This window comes from Rousettus aegyptiacus, unplaced genomic scaffold (assembly GCF_014176215.1).
Source record: "Rousettus aegyptiacus isolate mRouAeg1 unplaced genomic scaffold, mRouAeg1.p scaffold_m13_p_1, whole genome shotgun sequence".
Classification (NCBI taxonomy): Eukaryota; Metazoa; Chordata; class Mammalia; order Chiroptera; family Pteropodidae; genus Rousettus; species Rousettus aegyptiacus.
The window spans coordinates 36,045,535-36,051,776 of record NW_023416284.1 but is presented as its reverse complement, the minus strand read 5'-3'; the positions used below and the strand labels follow the sequence as shown (position 1 = coordinate 36,051,776).

The 6,242-nt window shown below is 48.8% G+C and overlaps 1 long non-coding RNA gene across 1 annotated transcript; it reads right to left on the bottom strand.

The window, feature by feature from the left end:
- Positions 1 to 2,752: 2,752 nt before the first annotated feature.
- LOC118602864 lies at positions 2,753 to 3,665 on the bottom strand. Its single transcript, XR_004950931.1, has 2 exons — positions 3,560 to 3,665; positions 2,753 to 3,106 (listed from the first exon to the last, which is right to left on the bottom strand). It is a non-coding gene; the product is annotated as an uncharacterized LOC118602864 (long non-coding RNA).
- Positions 3,666 to 6,242: the final 2,577 nt, after the last annotated feature.

The following is a 6,242-nucleotide window of genomic DNA, read 5'->3' as shown; positions in this document are numbered from 1 at the left end:
GGCCTCTTCCCACCCTCCCTGTCACCCCATTGAGCCCCAGATGTCCCAGAACCTCTTTTGAGTCTTGCAAATTCCTCAGTCTCTGGCATCCTCTAAGTCAAAAGCATTTTCTTCTCTGCCAGGTTGTATGCTGAGGGGAGGTGGAAACTTTCGGTCCCTTTGGGGGTGGGGGGTCATGAAATTGGTTGCAGTTTGCTCCCTCCCCATGCATCTAAAAAATCAGACACATTCCACACCTGGAAAACTAGTTTCCTGTCGAAAACCCTTACCATGTCTACATATTCTTTCTGATAATGTAACTTTGGCCTAATTATGCTACAAGAACTCAAGCCAGTCTCACTGTGGAAAACTTTACAAAACTCTCTTACATTAACCCACTGTGGGAGCGTGTCATGTTGAAGGACCCAGACTGCTAAAGTTTTGGGTTTCTCCCCAAGCTTCATGAAGAATGTAAGAGCTCTGTCTACCTTTTTGTCTCCCTTTACCTGCTTCCTCACCCCATCTTCCTCTGGAGTATTTGAAGAGAAGAAGTATCGGTTATTAAATGCCATGTAACAAATTAGACCAAAACTTACTCACACAACACAATCACAATTCTAGGTGAGGATATTGGGAAGCCGGACAGTTCTCATTTGGGTCTCTCACCTGGTTGCAGTCACATGTTGGCCAGGGCTGCAGTCATCTAAAGACTTGATCAGCCTGAGGATCCATTTCTAAGGTGACCCATTCGCATGGCTGGCAGGCAGGCGGGTGTTAGCTGTTGGCCAAGAGCCTCAGCTCCTCTCCGTTCAGGCTTCTCCATGGGGCTACTAAGTGTTCTCATGGCCTGGCAGCTTTTTCCCCCAGAATCCAAAGCAGAAGCTGCAAGGCCTTTATGATTCAGTCTTGGGAGCCACATCGTCACTTTCATCTTACTCTATTGGCCACACGGGGCCAGCCTTGATTCAGTGTTGGGGAGCACTACACAAGCAGGTATGGCTCATCAGGACCATCTTGTAGGCTGGCTACACAGGAAGCTTAACTGGAGTCCTCTCCATTCCCAGACAGTCTAAACTACCTGCTTTCTCAGTCCTGGTCCCATCCCAACACATCCTTCTTTCTTCGCCTCCCACAAATCTCCCCTAACACAAGATTGTGGGTCTGGTAGAGTGCACCAAGAATTCAGGGCAGCAGAGGCACGAGGTCCAAAGCAGGAAATATCTCCAAAGCCCTTTTCAGATGTCCCTGTCCTGAAGCTCATCAGCCACACCCGTTAGTGTCTCTCTCACAAGCTCATAGGACTCCTGGCAGTAGGGAAGGGACCCTCACCATCACCTGCTGCCCTTTGGGGATCAGGAGCCCCAGGATGGGCAGAGGGAAGAATCGATTTTATTGCTGGTGAGGTAAGATTTGGAAATAGGGTTGTGGGGCCTTCTACCTATACCAGTTGTCAGCAGGCAGTGTAGGGTGACAATCCCCCCATCCCAACAACACTGAAAAAAGAGACTCAGCCCCAGAGGCCACTTGTTCTCTACCTAAGAAGACCCTAAACAAGAAGAGCCCAGCCAGAAGTTCATGGAATCTGAGATCCCCAGAATCTGTGAGCAGAACATGGGATTATTTTACTCCACTTGGTTTTGGGATGATTTGATATGTATCATTAAATAACTAGATACCCCCTATCTCCAAATACACCACATTTTAAAGTGATGATTCTGCCCCTAGACTAACCTAGCCCAAGAATGTCAAGTTCTCTGAGATTTTGTCAGTCAAATTTGTCACTCCTCCTCCTCCCATGGGGAACAAGCAGGAGGAGTGAAGAGAGGGGCCAAGGGTTTTCATTCCAACACATCTTCAACTCCAGCTGGCTAGGGGAACTGTAGAGAGGAGACACTCCTACAGCTCACACCCACCCACCTGTGCTTTGTTCTTCTTCACCCCTCCACCCAGCTGCCTGGGCACCAACCCTCATTCCTATTGCTTTTTCAAGCAATTAGCTCTTCCTCCTCTCCCCTTTGTCCTCCACCCACAGGTCTCCAGCCAGCATCTGTAAGTACATGGGGAGGAGGAGGGGCCTGACTAAACACAGAGCCTTCCAGGACAGCCTCTGCTTTTGGCAATGCAAAGAACCAGCAGAAGGTGGGACGTTACAGCTTGTTCCTGAGCTTACTGAAAGTGGTGAGCCACCTGAAACCAGTTCTGGGGAACAGGTTAGGATAGGTGGGGGTGGGGTAGACATTTCCTGTTCCTTAAAGTTTGCCCACTCCTGAAAGGAAAGGCCACCAGAATAGCCCAAAACCAAAAAGAATCTTGGCAAGAACCTAGGTGGTAGCACCGGGGGCCTTGGAAACTAGAACATAAGCCGAACTTTTAACGATGTTGACATCTAGGGAATGGGATCATGCAGGACTTATACTTCCTCCATATCGTTTGGATTTCTTTCTCAATAATCGTGTATAATAAACAATGAGAAAATTTCCACTTAGAGAAAGAGGGTTTGAAGCAAGGAGAGGGATGCCTGGAGCCCCACAAGCTCTGCTTCCACCCCCAGTACCCCCTACACACACACACACACACACACACACACACACAGGGCCCTGGGGCACCTCTGCTGGATGATTTCTCATGAATTGCTAGAGTCTGAACCTGTTCAGGGTCCAGTCTCAGCCTCCCTTGTCCTGACCTGGCCTGAGACGGCAGCCAGCACCTTAAGGCCCACCAGCACCCCACATGTAGAGACCTGGGTCCCCACTACTGATCTTCTGCTGATAAATGATCCTGCCTTCCTCACAAGCTGTGACTCCCAGGCCCATCCGTCAGCCACCCAGCCAGTGTAATCGGAGTTTAATGATGTCATGACAGGAATGATTACAATTGTTAATTACCTTCCAGCCATCACCAACTTCTGCAGGCCTTCAGCCATGTGGCAGCTGCCACAGCCACCACATGCCTGCACATACCTCTCCTGGCCTCATAGACCACCCTGTTGTACTCCCAAAGGCCCTGGGATATGGGGATAGTCATCGCAGTGGGGGGTTTCAAGACACCAGTGTATTCCCCAGGCCCTGGCTCTCTAAAGGCCCGAGTACTTTCCCCCTAGTTTAATAGATGAAACTCACGCTGAGTCCTAAAAAAAAAAAAAAAAACACCAATCACATCACTATCTGCACACAGTCAATGGCTCCCCACTGCCACAGCATGAAATCTAAACACCTTGGCTTGGCATTTAAAATGTTCCACAAGGAAATTCCCATGGAGGAAGGTTCTTGCCTTCCCCAAGTTTCATCTCCCCTTAATCAACTCCACACACCCCACTACTAATAGAACGGCCTGCTGTCTCCAGCCATGTCTCACACTTTCTCAACTCCATGCCCTTGCCCACACTGTCCCCTCCACCCAGAAAACCCTCTACCCATAGCTCCATGCATTCGACTCCTAGCTGTTCTTCCAGGCCTGCATCAAGTGCTAACTTTATAGAAAAAGTGTGGGGGGAATGGCCCAGACCCTCTCTCCCACCCCACATACCCCACCACCACCACCAAATAACTTTGGTCTCCTGGGATCTCCTACAGCATTTCACCTGATTAATTCTCTGGTGTCACTGAGGTATGTGTCCATGTCCTGTCTTTTCCACAGCAGTGGCTTGAGCATCCAGCACAGGGCCTGGCTTGGACTAAATGCCCAGAATCAATGCACGATGAGTCTTAGAGCTGACCCAGGAGGAAGGAAATTAAAATGGCCAGAGGCAATATGTGCCATTGCTTCCTCCTCAAAGGACCCTGCGCCCCTGCCTAAGCCCTCACCACCTTATATAGGTGTGACAGCCCCCTTACTGGTCTCCCTGCAGTCCACCTCCACCCTCCAGCAGCCACAGCAAACATTCCAAATTGTGAGTCAGATTCTGCTACTTCCTGGCATAAAACCTTCATCACCTGGGAGATAAGTTCCTTAGTGTAGTGTCCAATGCTCTTCATGACCACAGCAGGCACTTTTAGTGCTGCCCGCACAGCTCACTGCCACCCCTCTCCTTTGAAAACTACACCCATATGCATACAGGCCAATTTCCATAACAGTCATGTTTGTACCTAACATTCTCTCCCCCAGTCACAGAAGCCTGGGCCTCGGCTGGACCAACCTCAGCCAATTAGATTCTCTCTCTTCTCCTGAGAAGTGGCACCCGGGTGTGGAACTGAGGGGTGTATAAGTGCTCAGGAGCCATGGGGAGGTTATCATCCACTTGGAACCCAGAGAGGACAAATGAGGAAACAAGCATAAAAAAGGGAAAGAATTCCGGTCACAACCACATCAAAATTACAACTAAACTCCAGAACGGCCATCATTGGGAGTCACCTGAAGTCTAGCTGAACGGAAGTCCTATGACTGGGGACACACAGAAGAGGCCACCTCAAGACTGAATAAAAGAAAAAGGACAGGTGAGAGGGGGAAAGAAGAGAAAGAAGAGGAGCACTGAGAGACAAAAATATTCCAGACCCAGTTCCACTGGGTTGCAGGAAAGGCTCCAGTCTCCTTTAAATGTTGTCCTTTCCCTTTTACACTGCTTTCTGTTAAATGTGTAAAAGATGGGGGAAATTTTGTTCATCCAAAAGTGTAGGAGAGGAAAATTTTTCCTTTACTTCTAGGTTCCTTTGGCTGGTCTGCTACTCCAATTGACTGATGTAAGACAGATTAACAAGAGAAAAAAATTTTTAATTTCAAAAATAGGAGCCCTGAAGATATGAGGGCAGTTGGAAGATATGCGCAAGTCGGGCAGTTGAGGCTTATACGCCACCCTGAGCTAAGGAATGAGAAAGGGTAAACGTTGTCTCTGGTTATAGCTCTTTTTCTAGGCCACACACTCTATCTAAATTCTTTTAGGTAGTTACAGGAAAGGTAGACAGTTTTCTTGAGTTTGTGGGGCCTTGATTGCCTTCAGCTTAAAATAATCCACATGCCAAAGTAGCACATTTTAGGGTGGCATATTCCACTCCTCACATGTACAGTTTGGAATAAACATATATGTTTGGAAGAAATCCTCTGAAAAACCATTTGGGGAGCAGTAGGGATATGGGGGAGCAAGTTCCAAGGGCTTGTCCACATTCTTCTACAAGGCGGTAGGGAGGCTGCCCTCTGAGAGGCACGCGAGAGCATCACACCAGAAGCCATCCAGAGAGTAGGAGTTCCACAGAACCAACCATTCAGTGGCAACTGCAGCCCTGCTACTTACTGACTGTGTCAAAATGGACCAGTGACCTTTGGCTTTAGTTTCCTCATCTATAAAAGGGGCATCTGATAATAACAGCACTACCTCAGGGAGCGATGTGAGGATTAAGTAAGTTAATATACGGGAAGTACATATGTTAATGGCGAACACCAACAAGTGTTAAAAAGTGAGAAGAGTGACTGCTGTTGACATCAAGCCCCTGTTAACTGGAGTCCTGCAGTAAATTTAGACGTGTACATTTGAAGCCAGGAGCTACGGCACAGGTGAATTTGAGAAGAAAGAAACTATCATTCACCATTGTGTGTTCCCCAGGGCATACTCGGCATAAGGCAGCCAGCGTCCTTGCTCTCACAGAGCTTCCATTCTAGAAGGGAACAGGAAATACACAAGGTCTTTTCAGATGACAGTGCAAAGACAACACAAGCCTGGAAGGTGACGGGGGTGGCTGGGGACTTCTCTTGATTGACGCGGTCAGGGAAGGCCTCTCTGAGGAGGTGGCTGAGAGAGGACTAAACGCTCAAAGGCACCAGCCGTGAGGAGAGAAAACGTCGAGGAACAGCTTGTACAAAGGTTGGCGAAGTGAGGGAGGGGGAGAGACACCACCACCCCAGTGAACGATGTGTGAGAGGGCAGGACTAGGGGATTCCCCCAGGGCAGGCGGCCTCACAGGGGCATGAGAGAACAGAACCTCTAACACAGATTCCTTTAGGTTCTTTCCTATAGAGCATGAACAGAAATGGCCTCATCCATCTCTGCTTTAACCTTCAGCCCATCCCACATGCTCATTCACGCTTTGGGGTGGGTACCTAGTGCACCAGGCTCCTCTAAGCCTCTCTTCCTTAAACTCAGGCCCTTCCTAAAAAGGGTCCACAAACTTCCAGATTCACCTAGAGTTCAAGGGTGGTTAACTGGAGGAAAGAAAGAAGCTTGAGAGAACTCACCTTTGTCCTGAGGACCTGTTAGAGACCAGGAAACTCCCCCAGTGACCTCTAGTAAGGAGAGGGCAGAACACTGGTTTGGAGGTCCAGACGACTGGGTTTCT